The sequence below is a fragment of the Hippocampus bargibanti genome, linkage group LG07 (assembly GCF_051943395.1).
Source record: "Hippocampus bargibanti isolate YZ-2025 linkage group LG07, ASM5194339v1, whole genome shotgun sequence".
Taxonomy (NCBI): domain Eukaryota; kingdom Metazoa; phylum Chordata; class Actinopteri; order Syngnathiformes; family Syngnathidae; genus Hippocampus; species Hippocampus bargibanti.
Window position 1 is genome coordinate 8,605,310 of NC_142740.1, and position 23,286 is coordinate 8,628,595.

Sequence of the window (23,286 nt, forward strand, 5' to 3'; positions counted from 1 at the left end):
GTTTCAAGCCCAACCCACCTGTGACATTGCTGAGCGTTTACGTTAAAATTTGCATGCTTCAGTCTCGATTTAAATACAGCAAGTGACAATATTAATAAAAAACTAACGTAAATAACCCTAAAGTTGTAGCACGTTATATTTTAACTTATTCGCTGCCATTACCAAATTTATTTGGGAATTGATAAGCGTGACATAAGCCCTTCCCAAATTGATTCGGGTTTTGCTTTTTTATTTTTGCGAGAGGGTGAGTCAAGCTATTGAAGTCTATCTTGTGTGTGAATTTCAGTACTCGAGGCAATGTATTTCCCTCCCACGAGGGGGCAAAAAAACATCAAGGCTTCCGATCGAGGCAGGCCTTCCTTTCAGTGTTTGAATGGAGGAGAGAGCGGCGAAGCATTTTATTGACAATTACAAGCAGTCTACGCTGGCACAGTATTGGACTGTCAGTATAGCGGCACTATTAACTGAGGGTGATTTGTCGGGTGACCCGGAACGGAATGCGGATTCCTCCGATGAGTGTCTGCCATCAGGCTCGACGAGCAGCTTACTTCAACCAATCTGCGATGAACCATCAGAACCAGGCCAGACCACCCACCCACATGTCGAGGTGCATATTCACGTGCGTTAGTTTTATTTTGTTTGCCAGGTGAATTCCTGCTGTAATAATATGTAATAATGTAATAATAAGTTTGTTAAGTTATGTACCGTGATGTTTATCCTGTGACATCACAAGCGCAGCTCTGATGCTGCTGTTATGTCTCAAGATCAATGTTGATTTTTTTTTACCACTTTGATGCTGTGAGATGAAAATGGTAAAGTATGATGATGTTAGTAAATATTTCTACAGAGCCTGGTCCGAGTGGAGTATACCCCCTCCCCCCGACTCCCATAGACAATGCTAAAATACAGATGGAGAACCATCAGTCACAGCCCATCGCTCCTACACAGAAGAAGGCATGACAGTTAAAACATGGACAGATGAAGCAAAGTTATCGCTACAAGAATGCTTAGACTGCACTGATTGGAGCGTCTTTGAAACTTCAACGGGCACATTGGTTGAATACACAGACACTGTAACATCATACATCAGTTTCTGTGAGGACATGTGTGTACCAACAAAGTCCTTCCGCTCATTCAACAACAACAAGCCATGGTTCACTCCCAAACTCAGGCAGCTTAGGAAAGAGAAAGAATCCGCATTTAAAAGTGGCGATCGAGCAGTTAACAAACTCGCCCGAAACAGGCTGACGAAGGAAATTAACATCGCAAAGAAAAATTATGCGGAGAGGCTTAACAAACACTTCTCCGCTAACGACTCTGCATCGGTGTGGAATGGCCTGAAAGCAATAACAAATTATCGTTTACCTTCCTCCCTAGCAGTATACAACAATGGTATGGCTGATGAGTTAAATACATACTTTTGCCGATTTGAAAAGGACTCCCCCATTTCCCTGGTCTGCCCACCATTACCAGAAACTACCGTATCTCCGCCCTCTGCCCTACAGATCCACGAACTGGACGTTAGACGGCTCTTCAAGCAGCAGTAGATCAAGAAAGCTGCAGGACCTGACAGAGTGTCCCCCTCCTGCCTGAGAGTCTGCGCTGACCAGCTGGCTCCGGTCTTCACACAAATCTTCAACAGATCCCTGGAGCAGTGTGAAGTCCCATCCTGCTTCAAACAGTCTACTATCGTCCCAGTTCCAAAGAAACCAGCACCCTCGGAATTGAACGACTAAAATCCTACTGGACCCTCTGCACCCTGCCCACCACCTTTTCCAGCGACGAGTCTGCGTACCGACAACCTGTTGCTCTGACGTCTGTGGTCATGAAGTCCTTTGAACGCCTCGTGCTGAACCACCTAAAGAACATCACCGGACCTCTGCTAGATCCTCTTCAGTTTGCCTACCGGGCAAACAGGTCTGTGGAGGATGCAGTCAACATCGGACTGCACCACATCCTCGACCACCTTGACAACACAGGAACCTACGCAAGGATCCTGTTTGTGGACTACAGCTCTGCGTTCAATACCATCATCCCAGAACTCCTCATCCCCAAACTTCTCCAGCTTGGTGTGTCCCCCACGATCTGCCAGTGGACCCTCAGCTTCCTGACAGGACGGACACAACAGGTCAGACTGGGAAATATATCATCCACAACACGAACCACGAGCACTGGAGCCCCGCAGGGATGCGTTCTCTCTCCATTGCTCTTCTCTCTCTACACGAACGACTGCACCTCAACGCACCCAGCTGTCAAATTCATAAAGTTCGCAGACGACACCACGGTCATCGGTCTCATCAAAGACGGCGACGAGTCTGCGTACGGACAACAAGTGGAGCAGCTGGAGCTCTGATGCAGCTGTCACAACCTGGAGCTGAACACGCTGAAGACAGTTGAGATGATCGTGGACTTCAGGAAACATCCATCGCCACAGCTACCCCTCACACTATCCAACTGCTGAGACCTTCAAGTTCCTGGGAATCACAGTCTCCCAGGACATGAAGTGGGAGGTCAACACCGACTCTATTCTGAAAAAGGCCCAACAGAGAATGTACTTCCTGAGGCTACTAAAGAAGCATGGCCTGCAACAGGAGGTGCTGCAACATTTCTACACGGCTGTCATCGAATCCATCCTGTGTTCTTCCATCACCGTTTGGTTCGGGGCCGCCACAAAAATGGACAAAATCCGACTTCAACGGACAGTTAGGACGGCCGGAAAGATCATTGGCACCGCCCTACCCACTCTCGAGGACTTGCACACTGCAAGAATCCAAACTAGGGCGCAGAAAATCCTACTGCACCCTCCGCACCCTGCCCACCACCTTTTCCACCTAATCCCCTCAGGCAGGCGCTACCGATCCATGCGCACCAAATCCAGCAGACAATTAAACAGCTTCTTCCCCGAAGCCATTAACTCTTTGAACTCTTGAACTCTTTCAACAGTAGCCAAAATGGAACTGTATAGTGCCACTTAGCAGTTTTTTTTTTGACGACGATACTAGTGCAGCGTGTTCTACCGGAAACAAATTCCTTGTGTGTTCTACATACTTGGCAATAAAGATGATTCTGATTCTGATTCTGACCAACCAGATACTGCAGGGTCTGTGCATACATAACACACAGACACACACAGTCACACACAGACACACACACACACACACACACACACACACACACACACACACACACACACACACACACACACACACACACACCTGAAACTATATATAGCTCATGCAAACACCTCTTAACTGTTCAAACACATGCACACATCTGTAAATATATTATTTTTACTCTGTGTTTCGGGTCTGATTATGATGTTCTAAATCTATGTAAATGTTGTTTTTATCATGAAAAGTATTTTTTATTTTGTTTAGAAGTAAAGAACGGTCCAGATGTTTGAGGTGTCTGTTGTGTCCAGAGGAATGAGAGAGGAGAGTTGCTTTGTCAACGTGTTTATTGTGTCACCATCTTAGTCTACCTGCGGTCGTGACATCACCGCTGCTTTTGGACCTGTCGCAACATTCTGTAGCAGTGTGACATATGCTACATTTACCCCCCTCCCTGAAGGAACCAAAAACACTGTGTAACAAGGGAAACCGGGTAGACTGCCGGTTTCCCTGCTTAGCCGTGTGGGTTATTCTGCCACGCGATAGGCTAAGCAATGGCTAGGGTCTGAACATTCAAAATATGTGATAATTGTCCAAATACCGAGGGCAAAGGCGAACGCGAGCTGGCCGAGGCTCTGGCCCCACGGGCACGGCTGGTTCACCACGCTCTTCGAGGCGTTCCATCGGTGTTTTCTGATGTGTGACAGGACGTCAGTAGTCTTTGCCTGAGAAGTCGTTCAAGGGGGTCGGTGCCGCCACTCTCCTTAGGCGGCTGGCATGCCAACGCGACCCGTCAGCCAGACAGAAGGTGGTCGGTCCGAGTTGGGCGGTAATCTGGACTGGTGCTGTCCAGAATGAGTCCAATTTGTGAGAGCAGCCTGGCCGGCGAATGCGGACCCAGTCCGACACGGTAAGTGTGGCGTGCTTCGTCCGGCGCTTCTCGTTGGGCCTTCTGCTGGCTGAGGAAGAGTAGGGAAGGCCGTCTGCTTGGTTGGAACTTTCTCCACCCCCGTTGGCCTGGGGGTGAATTGTGGCACCCACATTGTCAGAGATAGAAAAGCCGAGTGCCCAAAACAAGTCCAAGCCCAAGAGGTTGGCGCCATGAGCTTGGGATCAATCGTGTGCTCCGCTAGTTGATTTCTTATCATTTCCTCCTCCAAGCGGCCGAGTTTACAGAGGCCCGCTAAACACCGCAAGTCGGCAACGTAATGGTATACCGACTGGCCTGTTCGTTGCCGTCGTTGACGGAAGGCAATCCGCCAGACAATCACGCTCTGCGGTGGGGCGAAATGTTTGTCCAACAATGCGACACAATCCCTGTATTTCTGCGCGGGTCCGAGAGAGCGAAAAATGCGCTGCCCCTCACTTCCCAAGCTGTGCACTAGCATAGCCGTTAGCCGTGCGTCGCTTGCTTCGTTTAGTCCGATCGCCGTCAGATATGTCGTGAACGAGTCATACCAGCGGGACCACGGGACTGGTGGCTCACCGGGGAGCGCGAGAAACGAGGGGAGGGGAGCTGTGTAGAAGTACATCTTCGTCGCCAATGTTGTGTCCGGAGGAATGAGAGAGGAGAGTTGCTTTGTCAACAAGTTTATTGTGCTACCATCTTAGTCTACCTGCGGTCGTGACGGTGTCACTCGAAGTTAAAAATATGGTCCTTGATCACTGTTCTGCTTGAATTTGCTTCTCTGGAGAAAAAGCGCGTTTTCTCGGCTTCTTGGTCAAAATCTGGTGTTTTGCTGAAACCATCTGATTTAAATAGCTGATACCTCCTGAACCAAATAAGCAAGAAATGAACTTTTTTTCTGACGAAAGAAGCGAGTCTAATGTTTCTAACACCACATTCAATGTTTATGTAGGCCTAAAATTCAATATTCTGTGGAAATGAATGAGAATGACAAAAAACCTGAGCACTGGAGTGGATACGTTTTTGCACACCGTCTGGCAGTGAATGAGTTAAATTTTTCCCTTTGCTACTAGAAAGAGTCATATCCCCCCATTTTAGACTCATGTTAATCGTAATTATCCTCTCCGTGAGTCGTCACCTTACGGTGGTGGAGGGGTTTGTGTGTCCCAAAATCCTAGGAGCTAAGTTGTCTGGGGCTTTATGCCCCTGGCAGAGTCACCCATGGCAAACAGGTCCTTGGTGAGGGACTAGACAAAGTATGACTCAAAAGACCCCATATGAGGAAAAACAGATAGATTTGGTTTTCCCTTGCCTGGACATGGGTCACCGGAGCCCTTCTCTGGAGTCAGGCATGGAGATTGGGCTCATTGGCGAGCGCCTCTTGGCCGGGCCTACACCCATAGGGCCCGGTCGGGCTCAGCCCGAAGAGGAAACGTGGGTCCCCCTTCTCAAGGTCTCACCACCCATGGGAGGGGCCAGAGAGTTCGTGTGCATTGTGAGCTGGGCGGCAGCCAAAGGCGGGGACCCTGGCGGTCCGATCCTCGGCTGCAGATGCTAGCTCTTGGGACGTGGAAAGTCACCTCTCTTGCAGGAGAGGAGCCCAAGCTGGTGTACAAGCTCGAAAAGTTCCGACTAGACATAGTTGGGCTTGCCTCCACACACAGCCTGGTTTCTGGTACCAGCCCTCTCGAGAGGGGTTGGACTCTCTTCCAATCTCGAGTGGCCCACGGTGAGAGGCATAGAGCAGGTGTCAGCATACTTATTGCCCCCCAGCTTGCCACCTGTATGTTGAGATTCACCCCGGTAGACGAAAGGGTTGCTTCCCTCCGCTTTTGGGTGGGGGGACGGGTTCTGACTGTTGTTTGTGCATATGCACCAAACAGCAGTTCAGTGTACCCATCCTTTTTGGAGACCTTAGAGGGTGTGCTGGAGTTGGAGTTGTTCTGCTGGGTGAATTCAATGCTCATGTGGGCAATGACAGTGAGACCTGGAGGGGCATGATTGGGAGGAACGCCCCTCCCATATCAGAACGCAAGTGGTGTTTTGTTCTTGACTTCTGTGCTCGACACGGATTGTCTATAACAAATACTTTATTCAAACATAAGGGTGTCCATATGTGCGCGTGGCACCAGGACACCATTGGTCGCAGTTCGATGATTGACTTTGTAGTTGTATCATCGAATTTGCGGCCGCATGTTTTGGACACTCGAGTGAAGAGAGGGTCGGAGCCGTCAACTGATCACCACCTGGTGGTGAGTAGGCTTCGTTGGTGGGGTAAGATGCCAGTCCGACATGGCAGACCCAAACGTGTTGTGAGGGTTTGTCTGGCGGAATCCCCTGTCAGAACGAGTTTCAACTCCTACCTCCGGCAGAGCTTTTCACATGTCCCGGGGGAGGTGGGGGACATTGAGTCCGAATGGACCATGTTCAGTACCTCCCTTGCTGAGGCGGCCAATCGGAGTTGTGGCCGTAATGTGGTTGGTGCCTGTCGTGGCGGCAACCCCGTACTCGCTTGTGGACACCAGTAGTAAGGGATGCCGTAAAGCTGAAGGACTACTATCGGGCCTATGTGGCCTGTTGGACCCCTGATACAGCTGACAGGTATCGATTAGCCAAGCGGAACGCAGCCTTGGTGGTCGCCGAGGCAAAAACTCGGGCATGGGAAGAGTTTGGTGAGGCCATGGAAGCCGACGTCCGGACCGCTTCGAGCAAATTCTGGTCCACCATCCGGCATCTCAGGAGGGAAAACCAGTGCACCACTAACACTGTGTACCGTGAGGATGGGGCGCTGCTGACCTCAACTCAGGATGTCGTGAACCGTTGGGCAGAGTACTTCGAAGACCTCCTCAACTCCATCAACATGCCTTCCTTGGAGCAAGCAGTGTCTGGGGATTCTGAGATGGGCTCTCTGATCTCTGCGGTTGAGGTCACCGATGTGGTTAAAAATATTTAGTTTGCGGTTATCACCAGGTACAGGCAGAGGATGTGCCAAAATCTGTGGTGATCACCCCTTTCGGCCTTTTTTAATTGGACTGAAGGGGGCGGACCTTTCAAAGACTGATTCACGCTGTCTTGCAAAGCCTTGATTTTATGTTCGTCTATCTCGATGACATTCTGGTGACCAGCCCTTCACCAGAGGAACACCTGTCTTGATCACCTATCTTGATTCGCAAGGCCTTCTCATTAACACTGCAAAGTGCCAATTTGGTCTGTCGGAGATCCATTTCTTTGGGCACTGCATTTCTACACAGGGCGTAATCCCCTTACCTGCCAAAGTGCAGGCAGTGGTGGATTTCCCCCGCCCGGCCACAGTTAAGGCTCTGCAGGAGTTTTTGGGCATGGTTAATTTTTACAACCAGTTCCTTCCTCGCGCAGCTTACCTCCTACAATCCCTCTACGGCGCCTTGAGAAAAGAGAAAGCTAATAACCCAGTCGAGTGGTCTCCGCAACGGGCACAAGCTTTTCAACAAGCCAAGGACGCCCTCGCGAGAGCAACTCTTCTGGTCCACCTGATCAAGTAGATTTGACTACCGATCAGTCTGATCTTGCCGTAGGGGCGGTGGTCGAGCTGTTTGTGGAGAACGAATGGCAGCCACTTGCATTTGTCAGTCGGAAGCTCAAGATAACAAACGCAAGAACGCCATTTTCGTTTCCTCCTTGAAGGGCGCTGCTTCACCGCATAAATGGGTCATTCGCCACTCACATTCTCCATGTCGAAGGTGACCAAACCGCGGTCGGCCCGAAAGCAACGGCACTTGGCAGCCATTTCCGAGTTCACAACAGACATTCGGCATGTGGCTGGACAATGTCACCCTGTGGCCGATTGCTTGTCACTCGCGATCGTATATCCAGTCAAGCTTGAGGTAGATTTTTCAGAGATGGCTGCCGCCCAATCTGAGGATCCAGACATCCACGAACTCAAGGCGGCAGGCACGGCCCTTAAGCTTGAGGAGGTGGCACTGTGTGAAGTCGCACTCATCCCGTGGTTCTGCGGGAGTGATGTCGCAGAATGTTTTATTCTATTCATTCCCTTTTACACACTGGCGTCAGGGCGTCAGTCAAGCTACTTGGAAGCAAGTTTGTCTGGTCTGGGATACAAAAGGACGTCGGGGGATGGGCAGCTGCATGCGTGGCATCTCAGTGCGCCAAAGTCCGCATGCACACACAGGCGAAACTGGAAACTATGAGGATCTGGTCGGGCACCACCCTCCGTTGCAGGGTTGCATGCATCTCCTTCCTATGGTCGATCAGACCACTAGGGGGCAGGATGTATGAACATTTTCATTGGTCACTTAAAGCTATGCTACGGGCCAGGCTATCGGACGGTAACTGGGTCGACCGTCTTCCGTGAGTCCTGCGGATCCAAAGAAAGACCTTATCGCCACTCCGGCAGAGTTAATGATGGGTCAGCCACTCCGCAATCCTGGTGAATTTTTGCCTGAAGCTTCGGATGCACATTCTTTCCCCTTTATTCTTTCTATCAGATAGTATCTAATCGAGTCGACTGAATGACTACTGGCCTGTTGTTCTGACGTCTGTGGTCATGAAGTCATCTGAACGCCTCGTGTTGAACCACCTAAAGAACATCACCGGACCTCGCCTGACCCTCTTTAGTTTGCCTACTGGGCAAACAGGTCAGTGGAGGATGCAGTCAACAGCGGGCTGCACCACATCCTCGAGCACTTCGATAACACAAGAACATACGCAAAGATCCTGTTTGTGGACTACAGCTCTGCGTTCAATACCATCATCCCAGAACTCCTCATCCCCAAACTTCTCCAGCTTGGTGTGTCCCCCACGATCTGCCAGTGGACCCTCAGCTTCCTGACAGGACGGACACAACAGGTCAGACTGGGAAATATATCATCCACAACACGAACCACGAGCACTGGAGCCCCGCAGGGATGCGTCCTCTCTCCATTGCTCTTCTCTCTCTACACGAACGACTGCACCTCAACGCACCCAGCTGTCAAATTCATAAAGTTCGCAGACGACACCACGGTCATCGGTCTCGAGTCTGCGTACCGACAACAAGTGAAGCAGCTGGAGCTCTGGTGCAGCCGTCATAACCTGGAGCTGAACACGCTCAAGACAGTTGAGATGATGGTGGACTTCAGGAAACATCCATCACCACAGCTACCCCTCACACTATCCAACTGCCTGGTGTCAACCGTTGAGACCTTCAAGTTCCTGGGAATCACAGTCTCCCAGGACATGAAGTGGGAGGTCAACACCAACTCTATCCTGAAAAAGGCCCAACAGAGAATGTACTTCCTGAGGCTCCTAAAGAAGCATGGCCTGCCACAGGAGGTGCTGCAACATTTCTACACGGCTGTCATCGAATCCATCCTGTGTTCTTCCATCACCGTTTGGTTCGGGGCCGCCACAAAAATGGACAAAATCCGACTTCAACGGCCAGTTAGGACGGCGGGAAAAAAAAATCATCGGCATCGCCGTACCCACTCTCAAGGACTTGCACACTGCAAGAATCCAAACAAAGGCGCGGAAAATTCTAAGATTTTAACCTCATTGTCATCAAATGAGTGGTTGCTAGCTTTTAGGTGCAAATGTACTGCCGATTGAGGCCCACTTGTATTATCCCTGCGATGTTGATAAAGTCTTGTTTTGAGAATTTGGTGAGTCTCCCCAATGTACTGCTCTTATTTTCTTAGCGAAATAACATAGATGGTTTGAAAGGGGGTAAAAGAAGCGATTCTTATAAAACAACAAAATCCTTCATTAAACCGGTCTGGTGGGGTGAGGTTCAATTTGGATCGTTCATACAATAGCCTGCTTAGGCAAAACAGGTTAGGCACCATTCGTAATGCTGATGAGGTGATACCGGTGGGAGTGGGGGAAATGGGCCAGTCGTTAGTCAGGAATGTAGGAACAATCAGTGGGGCCACAGGGAGTGGTCCTCTGCTCCCCCCAACCTGAGAGTAAGGACCTATCATAGCTGTGTCCGCCATGGCTGGACATTAGGAATATATAAATAGGGCCGATATGACCAGTCAGACTTTAGTTCGCTGACGAAGCCTCTTGGATAGGAGGCGAAACGTCCGAAACCTTCAAATTTGTACAGATGACGGCTGAAGAAACCTTCTCATCGATGGACCACTCCTGTACGACTGAGAGCTTACACAGACCTAAAAGTGAGAGGGTTGTAATTGTTGGTGATAGTGTTTTTATACACATCCATAAACATCATGTTATTTCATGTTTAGTTTAGTCTATATGGACGTATGTAGCTTATTAGGTAATTCGTTGCAGTTGTAGGGGGTAACTAGAGATGTTCCTCAGTCTAAAGTTCTTCCAACCCCCTGCCCGTAGCTGATTGGACAACAGATCGCTGCTGTGTGAGTTAAATTAGGTTGAAGGGGCGGGTTTGTGCTCTTGGCTTCCCGCTCCGATGATAGATGTTCTTCTATTGTTTTACAAGAATAGAGAATTTCTGTTCACGATCTATCGTCCCCGCTGGTATTTCATCATAAAACTCTGTTGAACTCCGAACCAGAAGAGAAACTGGAATTAGATTCCAACATAAATTGGTGCCGAGTAACCCGTGCCAAGAGTCGGGTCCGGAGCGGTTGGGGGGTGCCCGCCTGCGTGCTTCAGTCGACGAGAGACAAAATCTCCCTGCTTCTGGTGGTGTCTGTTTGTGGGTTGCCCACAAGAGACGAGGGTGTCGTCCCGTCGGTGATGCCTGCTTTTTGACTGAAAACGAGAGCCGAAAGAACAGTTGCTGCCATTCGGCGTGATGGAGCTCCTCTTCATCCTGACCTGACCGCGCGGTTGAGTTCGACGAGTTTTCAAGGTGGGTGACGCGCCAGCACGCAGCCATTTTGTTTGAATGTATTGTGAGATCCTTTATGGCCAGAAGTATCCTATTCATGGTTAATTCACGTATCCACGGCTGGTAACGCGAATTTTTGGTCTGGTCACTGCGGATCACCTTAAATTCGGGCTGATGTGCATTTTTTTTTTTTTTTTTTTTGCGCGTGACTAGTGACGCCTCTTCGGATCGCTACGTTTGATGCTGCGCCCCGGTAGAAGAAGAATAAGACCGGTAGAATACTAATAATAATATTCACAAGGGGTGAACTCCTCGAATTCACTGTGCGAGAGGACTGGTGAAAAATTAAAAAAATGAAAAATTTATTAATTTTGACCCAGGGGATTATATGTTCTTTTTTGTTTAAATGCAGCTCCAATGATCATGGATTCTCGGTGATATTAATACATTCATTTTGGTTGATATGTGCTGAAATGGTGAGCTACAAAAGTTTCTTTGTCTGAGAGAAAGATCTTGAACAAAGGGGGTTGGGGCTATGTCTTCAAAGATGGCCGCTGATAAAGAAACTCCACCCTTACAAGGACAAAGGAGCACGTGGTCTTGAAATCGCCATTACTTCCACAGGCATAAAACTAGCCACTGCAGGAAGAAGGGTGAGTTGCTGGCTGGGGGGTTTGAGCTTGGGGGTCAGAGGTCAGAGGAGGATCTACGCGCGGGGTCCTACACACCCCCCCCCCCCCGCTCACGACTGCCCTCTCTGTCCCCCGCCCTCTCTCCCACCCCTTGCTGCTTGTGGAAGACCAGATGTGTTTTCAATAAAGGAGCAGACTGGAGCACACACGTCCCCTACTGGGGGGGGACTCAGTCATTACACCATTTTTTTCACAAGAAATGTCTTCATGTATTGCTGACTTTAAAAATCCTGTGACTTCTCAAATTCTTGTGTACCTTGACAACATCTTACTTGCCTCACTGACTGAACAAGACTGTATCAATAGCTTTGTCCAATATTTAGCGAACACAGGTAACAAAGCTTCTTTGACTATGTTCCAGTTTTGTCAAAAAGAAGTTGAATTTCTAGGAAATAAATAAATAAAAAGAAAAAAAGATGATGACATTTCTACGACCTGACTTGAAAGACACATCTTTACCTGACAGCATCCACCTGTACGTTGACGGCTCTGCATCTAGGTCAGATGCAGGGGGTAAGGTGGGTTATGCTGTTGTGACCGATGTTGAAATTATTGCTGACGGTTCATTACCGAACACGTACTTAGAGCAAGCAGCAGAAATTGTTGCATTGACTGAAGCGTGTAAATGGGCAGAAGGAAAGACGGTGACGATTTTTACAGACAGCCAATATTGTGCCTTCAAAGAAATCCGATGCATTATCCGTTGCGAAAGCATTATGCAAACTTATTATTTGGTTAAATTATATATGAAAATAACGCCCTAACGCCTTCTGAGATCTTGCATGGCAGACCTTTCATCATCCCATGATGGGAAGGTGTGCCCTGGCAAGAGAATGAATCAGATCCAGGTGCTTTGTTGGCAAAATCGTTGTGTGAAATGTGTGCATGTGTACTGCCGCAGTCCTCTTTGTTCCCTCCACAGGAACAGAGGGTGCCCCCCGGAGGCGAGGTGCTGATCAAGGCAATCAGGAGGAAGACCTGATCTGCACCTAAGTGGGAGGGGCCATTCACCGTGCTGATCACAACGGCAACTGCCATCAAGGTGGAAGACAGACGTAGCCAAACTACTCACTAGCAATGGGTTTGGTCCACATCATCTTGCTGTACGGACTCGTGGGGGCAATCCAGATGACACACGTGGAGTCCCACACTACATCAGCCTGCAAAATTTCACTATTATATCCAACAACGTCAGATAAGTGTCCAAACATGTCACATCCTGTAGCCTGCTTTACACTACAGGCTGCAGGAATAGTCTCAATTCCCCTTAGTGTACTCGTGAACAAAGCACGACAAAACGGAAGCGATTATCCTCAAGATTCTTCGTACGCTCATATCAAGTTGGGGAAGGCTTGGACCACTGGTTTGGATTCTGTTGTGGTCCATTCCAAGCCCAACACATAATGGGTTCGAGATAGCAGTGCCAAAGAAGCAAAACGAACTGTCGTCAAGATAGGTCGGAGGAACTGGTTAGGAACTGGAACTGGTATGATGACAGATATCCAACTTGCTATCATAACCCACAATGTTGCAGGATGCATGGACTTGAGACTCTGTCCTGAGTTTTGTGAAAATCACATTGGTTTTCCCGTAACTATATGCATCGTGTCATCTGTGGCATCACCAGTCGCGACATTGCCTTTCCAGCATAAACCACATATCAGACTGACAGCCTGGATGGAAACACCTGACAAAACGGCCCAAAGTTCAGGTGTCATGGACGCATTATATCAACCGTTTGCAGGAGAAAAACATGACTGGAATCCGTTGTTTTCAAACACGTGGTATTGTTATGCTACACTAATTCTTCTTTTCCTTTTGGCTTTTCCCCTCAGGGGTCGCCACAGCGAATCAATGTCCTCCATCTATCCCGGTTTTGTGCATCCTCTTCCCTCACACCAGCTACCTTCATGTCCTCTTTGACCACATCCATAAACCTCTACTTCGGTCTTCCTCTCGGTCTACTGCCTGGCAGTTCAAGGTTCAGCATCCTTTTCCCGATATAGTCGCTCTCTCTCCTCAGGACATGTCCAAGCCATCTCAGTCTGGCCTCTCTGACTTTCTCTCCAATGCCTCTAATATGAGTTGTCCCTCTAATGTACTCATTCCTGATCCTATCCAACCTGGTCACTCCCAAAGAAAATCTCAACATCTTCAGCTCTGCTACCTCCAGCTCTGCTTCCTGTCTTCTTCAGTTGCACTGTCTCCAGTCCAAACTTCATGGCTGGTCTGACGACGGTTTTATACACTTTTCCTTTCATCCTAGCTGAAACCCTTCTATCGCACATCACACCTGACATTTTTCTCCAGCCGCTCCAGCCATTCTGGACACGCTTCTTCACCTCTTTTCCACACTCTCCATTGCTCTGGACAGTTGACCCCAAGTACTTAAAATCCTCCACCTTCTTTATCTCTTCCCCCTGTAGCATCACTCTTGCACTTGGATCCCTCTCATTCACAAACATATATTGCGTCTTGCTGCGACTGATCTTCATTCCTCTCCTTTCCAGGGCATATCTCCACATCTCTAGTTTCTCCGACACCTGTTCCCTGTTCTCGCTACAGATCACAATGTCATCTGCAAACATCATGGTCCAAGGAGATTCTTGTCTCGCATCATCTGTCAACACTGTCCATCACCATAGCAAAAGAGAAGGGGCTCAGAGCTGCCCCCTGGTGGAGTCCCACCTCCACCTTGAATTCCTCAGTCATACCGACAGCGCACCTCACAACTGTCTCACAGTAATGATACATATCTTGCACCGCTCTGACATACTTTTCCGTCACTCCAGACTTCCTCATGCAATGCCACAGCTCTTCTCTGGGCACCCTGTCATACGCTTTCTCCAGATCTACAAAGACACAATGCAATTCCTTCTGACCTTCTCTGTACTTCTCTATCAGCATTCTTAAAGCAAACACTGCATCTGTCGTACTCTTTTTTTGGCATGAAGCCATACTGCTGCTCACAAATGTTCACTTTTGCTCTTAGTCTTGCTTCAACTACTCTTTCCCAGAGTTTCATTGTATGGCTCATCAACTTTATTCCTCTGTAGTTAGTACAACTCTGCACATCTCCTTTGTTCTTAAAAATGGGCACGAGTACACTTTGTCTCCATTCTTCAGGCATCTGTTCACCATCTAAGATCTTGTTGAATAACCCGGTCAGGAACACCACCGCCACCTCTCCAAGACACTTCCATACCTCAATTGGTAAATCATCAGGCCCGAGTGCCTTAACCCCCTTCATCCTCTTCAGCGCCCTCCTCACTTCATCTTCTCTATCAGCATTCTTAAAGCAAACACTGCATCTGTCGTACTCTTTTTTTGGCATGAAGCCATACTGCTGCTCACAAATGTTCACTTTTGCTCTTAGTCTTGCTTCAACTACTCTTTCCCAGAGTTTCATTGTATGGCTCATCAACTTTATTCCTCTGTAGTTAGTACAACTCTGCACATCTCCTTTGTTCTTAAAAATGGGCACGAGTACACTTTGTCTCCATTCTTCAGGCATCTGTTCACCATCTAAGATCTTGTTGAATAACCCGGTCAGGAACACCACCGCCACCTCTCCAAGACACTTCCATACCTCAATTGGTAAATCATCAGGCCCGAGTGCCTTAACCCCCTTCATCCTCTTCAGCGCCCTCCTCACTTCATCCTTGCTAATGCTTGCTACGTCTTGGTCCACAACAGTCACGTCTTCTACTCTTTGTTCCTTCTCATTTTCCTCATTCATCAATTCTTCAAAGTACGCTTTCCATCATGCCATCACACTACTGGCATCTGTTAATACATTGCTATCTCTATCCTTAATCACCCAAACCTGCTGCAGGTCCTTACCGTCTTTGTCTCTCTGTCTCGCCAGTCTGTAAAGATCAGTCTCACCTTCCTTGCTGTCTAGCTGAGCCTACAAGTCATCATAGGCCTCTTGTTTGGCCTTTTCCACCTTTACTTTAACCGTGCGATGCATCTCCTTGTACTGCGGCCTATTCCCATTCCACCACCAAGTCTCCTTATCTACCTTTCTTCCACTCATACACCAGATACTTTCCGACCTGTGTCTCTGATTATGTTTGCTGTAGTTTGCCAGTCATCTGGAAGGACCTCTTGCCCACCCAGTGCTTGTCTTACCTCCTTCCTAAATGTCATGCAACACTCTTCTTTTTTCAACTTCCACCATTTTGTCCTCACTTCAGCCTTTGGTTTCTTCATCGTCCTCACTGCCAGCGTCATTCTACACACCACCAACCTATGCTGTCTGGCTACACTCTCACCAACCACTACTTTGCAGTCACTGATTTCCTCAGATGGCGCCATTTATACAAAATGTAGTCTTCCTGTGTACTCCTACCTTCACCCTTATAGGTCACCCCGTGTTCCTGTCTCTTCTGAAAGAAAGTATTCACAATAGCCATTTCCATTCTCTTAGCAAAGTCAACCACCATCTGTCCTTCAGCGTTCTTCATCTGGAGTCCAAACCTGCCCATCACCTCATCATCAACTTTGTTTCCTGCACCAACATGTCCATTGAAGTCTCCACCAATTACAACCCTCTCACTTCTCGGGATGTTCTGTATGACTTCATCAAAGTCCAACCAAAATTTCTCCTTCTCCGCCAGCTCACATCCTACCACTGGGGCATACCCACAAACAACATTGAACATCACGCCTTCAATTTCTAGCTTCAGACTCATCATTCTATCTGATACTCTTTTTACTTCCAAGACATTCCTAACAAACTCCTCTTTTAAGATAACCCCAACTCCATTTCTCTTTCTGTCTTCACCATGATAGAAAAACTTAAACCCTGACCCTAAGCTTCTAGCCTTGCTCCCTTTCCACCTGGTCTCCTGGACACACAGTATGTCTACCTTCCTTCTCTGCATCATGTCAACCAGGTCTCTACCTTTACCTGTCATTGTTCCTACATTCAAAGTTCCTACTCTTAGTTCTATACTCTTGGCGTTCCATTTCTCTATTTTCCTCCGGGCACACCTCCCTCCTCTCCTTCTTCAACCAACAGTAGTCCATTTTCCACTGGCACCCTGAAGGTCAACAGTACCAATGGCGGCCGTTATTAACCCGGGCCTCGACCGATCCGGTATGGGATTCATAGGTTTGATTCGCATATTTGTTTTGGTAAAAAAAATTACGTCGGATGCCCTTCCTGACACAACCCTCTGTATATATCCGGGCTTGGGAGCGGCACAATAAGACACTGGCTTGTGCCCCCTTGTGGCTACATTCGTTATGCTACACTAATTACTAAGCAAAATAGGAAAAGTGATTGTTTTGTATGCTCTTATAAGCCTTATTCTGTGACACAACAACGCGTGCATTTGAAAGTATTCAGAGATAAAATGGCGAGAGCTGCATATATGTTAATATATTTGCATAGACCTGATCAACATTTTCTGGTTCTTCGCAATGCTTCGAGAGGAGAGATTGTTCCAAGTTTAGATACCATTTTGGAAACTGAAAATCAGGTTATGACTGAGAGCGGGTTGCGACTACCAGTATGCGTTGCAATGTACAGTACGCGTCAAAATTTGGGTTTATAGACAAGAATAGATGTTGTTATGTGCTACCGTTAAACACTAATGTCACTGTTTTGCCCGTATCTTCACATCTTTGGTGGTTATGCGGTTGGAAAGTATATTCTTTTATTCCTCCGCGAGCCTATGGTTTGTGCGCACCTGTTACTGTAACTGACAATACTTTCATCGTTACCAGTCGTCTAGTGCACCATCATGTCAAAAGAAGAGTATGATTTAAGCCCCATGATTCGATCTGGGGAACTGATGTTCCAGAACAATTCAAACACCACAGCACGGGTAGTAAGGTAACGTTAACTCTTTTTCCACAGATTGGAGTGGCTAAAAACATGCTACGAATTGAAACAATTGATTACAGATTTCAAGTGTTTGTAAATGCCAGCTTGAAAGTGGATGAAATGCAGAACACCGAAATTGCAGCAATGAGACAAATGGTGCTGCAAAATAGAATGGTTTTGGACCTTTTGACAGCCCCACAAGGGGGCGTCTGTGCTATGGTGGGTGACACTTGTTGTACGTACATACCCGAAGAAGCGAATTCCATAAACATGACTAATGATTTGTCTGTTATCAGGGATCTCAGAGATGCTATGGCCAACGATCGACAGCTTGATCACCCGTGGAGCTTTGCAATGCTTTTCTGAGACCCTTGGTATACGACTTTGCTCAGACTGTTTGTGCCTGTCGCGTCTGTGATTGTACTTTTTTTCTTAGTCATTGGTTGTATTATTTCATGCTTAAAAGCAACGCTAATGAATATGATGACTAATTCTCAGGTGAACTACGCAAAGGTTTTGTATCAACAAATGCGAGAAGGGGACCCTGTGTTGTAGCTTGGAATTGTACACTATGGCCAGAGTGTGGTTGCTCCCACCAAAAAACGGAGAGCCGAGAATGGAATGTTCCATTGTCAAATTTTTGATTGAATTGGATTTACCTGTAAGACTCTCGCAAATGGAGAGGTTGCATATCACAGCAGTAAAGTTATGACAGAGGTTTTTCGCCTTCTCCATGGTATAGAATGGTTCCCTGTGCCGTTAGTTATGATGTGCATGCATGAAAACCGTTTTGGAAATGTATGTACTGATGTTTAAATTTGCAACAGGGGGGAATGATAGAGTGTTTTTATACACATCCGTAAACATCATGTGTTATTTCTTTTAGTTTAGTACATTCTATGTTATTTCATGTTTAGTTTAGTCTATATGGATGTATGTAGCTTATTAGTTAATTCGTTGCAGATGTAGGGGGTAACTGGAGATGTTCCTCAGTCTAATGTTCTTCCAACCCCCTGCCCGTAGCTGATTGGACAACAGATCGCTGCTGTGTGAGTTAAATTAGGTTGAAGGGGCGGGTTTGTGCTCTTGGCTTCCCGCTCCGATGAGAGATTTTCTTCTATTATTTTACTAGAATAAAGTAGTCTTTTCTGTTCACCATCTATCGTCCCCGCTGGTATTTCATCATAAAACTCAGGAAACAGGAATTACATTCCAACAGTTGGGAATTTTAATGAACATGTTGGCGCAGGAAACAAAGATAATGAGGAGGTGATGGGCAGGTTTGGTTGGACTCCAGATGAGGAACTCTGAAGGACAGATGGTGGTTGACTATTGTGAATACTTTCTTTCAGAATAGACAGGAACACGGGGTGACCTATAAGGGTGAAGGTAGGAGTACACAGGAAGACTACATTTTGTATAAATGGCGCCATCTGAGGAAATCAGTGACTGCAAAGTAGTGGTTGGTGAGAGTGTAGCCAGACAGCATAGGTTGGTGGTGTGTAGGATGACACTGGCAGTGAGGAAGATGAAGAAACCAAAGACGGAAGTGAGGACAAAATGGTGCAAGTTGAAAAAGGAAAAGTGTTGCATAACCTTTAGGAAGGGCTTAACACAAGCACTGGGTGGGAAAGTGGTTCTTCCAGATGACTGGCAAACTACAGCGAACGTAATCAGAGAGACAGGTCGGAAAGTACTTGGTGTGTCGAGGGGAAGAAAGGTAGATCAGGAGACTTGATGGTGGAATGGGAGGTGCAGGAGTGTATAGAGGGAAAGATGTTAGCAAAGAAGAAGTGGGACACTGAGAGGACGGAAGAAAGTAGACAGCAGTACAAGGAGATGCAGCACACGGTTCAAGTAAACGTGGCAAAGGCCAAACAAGAGGCCTATGATGACTCTTATACTAGGCTGGACAGCAAAGAAGGTGAGACTGATCTTTACAGGCTGGCAAGACAGAGAGACAAAGATGGTAAGGACCTGCTGCAGGTTAGGGTGATTAAGGATAGAGATGGCAATGTAGTGAGATGACAAGATGGAAAGGTACTTTGAAGAAATGATGAATGGATTTGGATTTGATTGGATTTGCCTTTATTAGTTTCGCAGTGAATACATTTACACTTCACAGCAGCAAATTTATGAAAGGAATGAAAGTAGAAAAACCAAATACAGTAATGAGGAAAATGAGAAAGAACAAATGTCACGTTTTGCGAGGTGGTGATGGCGGGTGCGGATCCCAAAAAGCAGGCAGGAGGGGGCACGAGGTTGTTTGACAAATTGTATTAAAATAAAGGTCAGCAGGAACAAAATGTAAAACATCAAAATGATCTGAACAGAAAAAAAGTATCAAAAGAAAACCAAGTGTAAGTCCGCCAAGGTTTAACAAACACATGCACAGCATACAATGCATGTGATTGCAGACAAATCATGCAACAAACAATGAACCGACACCGGATGGTCGTGCCGGGAGTACTTTTAAGTGTGACTGATTAAAACGACCAGCACCTGCGAGGCTGCAGGCAGGGCTGACATCGCTACCCGTTGGTCGCCAATCCAAACTTGGCAGTCCGCCACTGATCGGGATGACCAGCACCTGTGCAGGTGCAGGCGGGGCCGACAGCGCCACCCGTTGGTCGCCAACCAGATCATGACAACAAATAGTACAAGATTTGAGTGTTGTGAACCAAGACGTAGAAACATTAGCAAGGATGAAGTGACGAGGGTGCTGAAGAGGATGAAGGGTGAAAAGGCTTGATGGATTACCAATCGAGAAAGGGAAGTGTCTAGTAGAGGTGGCAGTGGTGTTCCTGACTGGGTTGTTCAACAAGATCTTAGATGGTGAACAGATGCCTGAAGAATGGAGACAAGAACAAGAGGTGGGACTCCACCAGGGGTCAGCTCTCAGCCCCTTCTTATTCGCTATGGTGATGGACAGGCTGACAGACAATGTTAGACAAGAATCTCCTTGGACGATGATGTTTGCAGATGACATTGTGATCTGTAGTGAGAGCAGGGAACAGGTGGGGGAGAAACTAAAGAGGTGGAGGTATGCCCTGGAAAGGAGAGGAATTAATATCAGTCGCAGCAAGACAGAATATATGTGTGCGAATGAGAGGGATCCATTGGATAGGATCCGAAATGAGTATATCAGAGTGACAACTCATATTAGAGGCTTTGGAGAGAAAGTAAGAGAGGCCAGACTGAGATGGTTTGGATGTGTCGAGAGGAGAAAGACTGACTTGACCAGAAGAAGGATGCTGACCTTTGAACTGCCAGCCAGGAGACCAAAATGAAGACTTCAGAAGATGTTTATGGATGTTGTCAAAGAGGATATGAAGGTAGTGGTATGAGAGAAGATGATGCACAAATGTTGATGTTTGATGGAGGACACTAATTTTCTGTGGCAACCCCTGAAGGGTAAAGCCGAAAGGAAAAGAAGATGATTATTATTTAAATGAAGTCCACATGCTAGAGCAATTTCTCGACATTCAAGTCAAAAATGGCATAATTGGTTAAAATGTTAAATAGGTACACGTGTCGGTCACTGATTCGAGCGGAATTAGAAATTAGATTATATAAGGTTTCCGCGCTAACCATCTTATTTCAGATCGATAGAAAATGTGTCCTTGGTTGGCTGTGTCAAAAATCTGAGACCTAGAATTCTGTATTAGATCAAATTGTTGGGAATAAATTATCTGTGAGTACCTTGCCGGCTTTTTTGGTCATCCCTCAATGAAATTGCCAATTGTTACGTTACCACGCTGTGCAGTAAGGTAAATATTCAATGATGTCATGATTAAAATAAAAGGTAACTGTCAATGACCTCGGAATATTCTAACCTAACCATACCTACACATTATGCACATAGAACCGTTGATGTTGCGTCAAGAGAATGGCAGCGAAAAAAATTCGAGACTGCAACTGGTATACCCATTCATTATCATGATGCTTTAAAGCAGTGATTTTCAACCATTGAGCCGTGAGAAACTATCCAATGCCCCTTTTTCAAATGTAAAATTTTACAAACATTTATTAATCATTTTCTGCCAATATTATGTCATTGTCCTGTGTCCGTGTTGAAAAGACTGGGAGGGTAATTTAATGTTCATCCTTGTGGCAACACAACACTGATTGCCTCTTTCCTGCGAGATGGTTCATGGTGTGCCGCAAGAAAAATCCAAACTGCCCTGGTTCAAAAAAGGTTGAAAAACACTGCTTTAAAGGACAACTGACATCACTTTTTTGTTTCCAAACTGACATCATAAAAACGTTTTATAGCATCTAAAATACCCAAAACATGCAGTATAATAGTTTAGTCAAATGCAAAACACCAATAAAAATGACTTAAAGTGTGCGGAAACTGCAAAAAAATGAAACCGGAAGTGGTCAGTTTCAAACGGTCCCGCTCCCTTGTTCGTGGTGTCACCCCAAGACGTCTTTCCTTGCTGGAGAATCAAAACAATGGCTTCATATTCTGAGAATATGCTTTCTTGTTACTCATCCAGTTATGAATATGATTCAAATAATTCTGAAGAGGAAGGAAAGCATACATGTTTGCAATCGATTAAATAATTTATTCCATGCCATTTTGAGGTATCTGGGGGCGGGAAATGTAGCACCAAAAAGAGGCAGAAAATGGCGACAAAGCTTCGTGTAAGGAATTAATCAGCCCGTTTCCACGGGTTGATTAGTCACCATCCTGGCCAACCAGAAGACGGGTGAAGTCCACAGGCTCCTTAGGGCTCAGAACGCTGCCTACAAAGCTGGCGATGACCTGGGCCTGAGAACAGCCAGGGCCAACCTGTCACATGGCATCAGGATGGCCAAGAGACAGCACTCCAGGAGGATCGCCAATCACTTCAGAGACAGCAGAGACACCAGGAACCTGTGGCGTGGGATAGCCCTCTCCACAGACCTGCGAGAACTCCACGACTCTGCTGAATCAGCTGAATGACTTCTTCGCCCGCTTCGAGGCGAACAGGTGCTGACACTGTCCCAGGACAGCGTGAGGCGATCCCTCAGAGGGACCAACCCACGAAAAGCCCCGGGTTGCGACGGCATTCCTGGCCGTGTTCTGAGAGACTGCGCTGTGGAGCTCACAGATGTCTTCACGGACATCTTCAACACATCTCTGAGCCAGGCTGTTGTGCCCACGTGCCTCAAAGCCACCACCATTATCCCGGTCCCTAAGAGGTCGTCCCCCACCTGCCACAATGACTACCGCCCGGTCGTACTCACTCCCATCCTCATGAAGTGCTTCGAGCGGCTAGTTATGAACCACATCAAGGCTGCCCTCCCCCCCAACCATGACCCCTTCCAGTTTGCATATCGCCCCAACCGCTCGACCGATGATGCCATCTCCACTGCTCTCCACACAGCGCTCACCCACCTGGAGACCAGAGACTCCTACGTCGGAATGCTGTTCATCGACTTCAGCTCAGCGTTCAACACAATCATCCCCCAACAGCTCACCGATAAACTGAGCAAACTGGGGATCAGCACCTCCCTGTGCAACTGGCTGCTTGACTTCCTGACGGGGAGACCACAGGCAGTCAGAGTTGGCGACAACACTTCCATCACCATCACGCTGAACACAGGGGCCCCCAGGGGTGTGTGCTGAGCCCCCTCCTCTTCACTCTGCTCACGCACGACTGCTCACCATCATCACCCAGCTCCAACCTCTTCATAAAGTTTGCGGAAGACACGACTGTGGTGGGCCTCATCAACAACGACGAGGAGACAGCCTACAGGGACGAGGTCAGCCGCCTGGCCACGTGGTGCAAGGACAACAATCTCCGTCTGAATGTGGAGAAGATGAAGGAGATTGTTGTGGACTTACTAACCATCGACGGTGCTGCAGTGGAGAGAGTGAGCAGCACCAAGTTCCTGGGAGTGCACATATCCGAAGACCTGTCCTGGAGCCACAACACGGCATCAATCGCCAAGAGATC

At 47.4% G+C, this 23,286-nt stretch overlaps 1 protein-coding gene across 4 annotated transcripts in view; it reads right to left on the reverse strand.

Moving 5' to 3' along the window:
* lrrc7 (leucine rich repeat containing 7) overlaps positions 1 to 23,286 on the reverse strand; it is a 193,221-nt gene that overhangs the window by 150,364 nt on the left and 19,571 nt on the right. The window lies entirely within an intron of this gene.